Source organism: Nestor notabilis, unplaced genomic scaffold (genome assembly GCF_000696875.1).
Source record: "Nestor notabilis isolate BGI_N333 unplaced genomic scaffold, ASM69687v1 scaffold7450, whole genome shotgun sequence".
NCBI classification, from domain to species: domain Eukaryota; kingdom Metazoa; phylum Chordata; class Aves; order Psittaciformes; family Psittacidae; genus Nestor; species Nestor notabilis.
Genome location: NW_009909646.1, coordinates 17,978 through 19,988, shown reverse-complemented (window position 1 = coordinate 19,988; position 2,011 = coordinate 17,978). Strand labels below are relative to the sequence as shown.

Genomic DNA, 2,011 nt, shown 5'->3' with positions numbered 1-2,011 from the left:
GTGGAGTGCTTGTGGTGTGGTCCCCCCCCCCCCTTCTTTCTTTCAATTTGAGAAACATTAGCAAGCGCTTCCGTCGGCATCGTGGCTTATATAAGGGGATGTGTGACAGAAACTGTTCCCTGGAACAGAATGTTATAAATATGCTAATTCGTGCTAATTAAAACAGCACGTTGGTTTCTATGGCTTGATACAGCCTCACCCTCACGTGTGCCTGCGCCTCGCTGGGCAGCATTCCCTGCGGATCCCCTCCCGGTGTCCCACTGCCCAGCCCCAGCATGGGGATGCCCAGGTGGCATGGTCAGGGGTGCCCATCTCAGGGCCCTGTACAGAGGACACTTTGCTACCTGCATGTTGTGCATTCACAGAGGTGCTGGATGTGTTGGAAGGAGCCAGAGGTGCCCTGATTTGTGCCATGCAGCAGGGAGAGCAGCCTGGCTCCCCGGTGTTGGATCCTGCCAGTTCCCAGCCCTTGGCATGCCGGCTGGTGCCTGTGCCATCACTGTCCTCCTCCCGGGCTGGCACTGCCTGCTCCTGTGCTGGCTGTGTGCTGCCAGCGTCCCTCCTGCGGGCCCTGCTTCCCGGCTCGCTGAGCATCATCGCTCTGCGTGAGGGACTCTGTCTCAGGCATACGCTTACTAACCCCTGGGCATCAGCACCTCGGGTTTACTGACCAGTGTTTGTCTCTCTGTGGCTGCCCAGGGTCAGGATTATCAATGTGTTGGCCTTGGTAGAGTGTAAAAAACTTGCTTTTTCTACATTCAACATCAGAATATCTCCAGTTATTATGCTGGAGCTTTCCCAAACAGATACTCTGTGTTACAGGAATAAATCATAGTCACAGAGTGATTTGGGTTGAAGGGACCTTAAAGCTCCTCCAGCTCCAACCCCCTGCCCTGGGCAGGGACACCTTCCACTAGAGCAGGTTGCTCCAAGCCCCTGTGTCCAACCTGGCCTTCGAACATCAAGGTTTTGGGGGGTGGAAGATTGCTTTGGAATTTGTTTGGAAAACAGTCCAGGGGCAGGGGCTGGGATGTGCCTGGTCCCAGTTGAGCAGGTTCAGCCCCAGAATACAGGGTGACCCTGCAGGCTCCTTCACGGTCTTGGGTGGCCTTGGCCTGGTCCCTGCTGCTGCCCACTCTGGCAGAGGGTCCGTTAGTGCCCCCAGGATGGTGACTGGTGGCAGGGAGCAGTGGGTGACTGGTGGCAGTCCTCCAGTGACTGGTGGCAGTCCTCCAGTGCTGGGCTGGCACAGGGATGGGAGATGTTCCTGACTGGAGAAGGCAGCACTTGGCACAGCCCACCCTGGGTTTGCTTTGCTGTAATATAAATAGAGGAAAGTTAAATTATGTGGCTTGCTCATATTTTTGCAGCTAATCAATCTGTCTTGCTATCAAGCTGTCAATCTTTCCCGGGGGTTTTATGGTGCTTTTCTGAGCAGGGCTGATTCTTTTGCCTGTGCTGTTGTGGATTACATTGCAATGGGAGACAATTTCCACGTCCTGTTGATAATCTTCAAGCTGTAAAATGCTTTCCTGTCCTCTCTTAGTATGAGATGTGGCAGAAGGGCTGGCCTTGCTCCATGAGTGGCAGAGCTGTGCCCTGTTCCTGGACACATGGTGGGGTTTGGGTGTCCACTCCCTCCTTCACCCATCAGTGATGTTCATGGCATTTCCAAACTGTGCTGGGGGCATTCACTTGTGTGACTCTTCCTGTATCTACAGTGAGCGGGTCCCAATCTTTCCCTTTGTCCTTATCAGGAAGCCCGCTCTTCGGTGGCTGTCCTCCTCCTGTGTCCTTACCTGTCCCCATGCTGCAGCCACACAGGAGCATGATGCCAGCGTGCAGGAGCCAGCATGAGCCAGTCCCTGGCACATGAGAGCAGGGAGCAGGCTCCTCCGCGCAGCGGGATGAGCTGTGGTTCCATGCTGCAAGCTGCCACACTGTCCCTCACGACTGAGCTGCCACGGGCAGGGTCGAGATGGTCACATAAGCCCATGGGCTGTGAGCAGCC

The 2,011-nt window shown here is 55.3% G+C and overlaps 1 protein-coding gene across 1 annotated transcript in view; it reads left to right on the top strand.

The window, feature by feature from the left end:
• LOC104405779 (protein kinase C beta type) overlaps nucleotides 1-2,011 on the top strand; it is a gene marked incomplete at both ends in the record, with an annotated part of 33,339 nt that overhangs the window by 17,470 nt on the left and 13,858 nt on the right. The window lies entirely within an intron of this gene.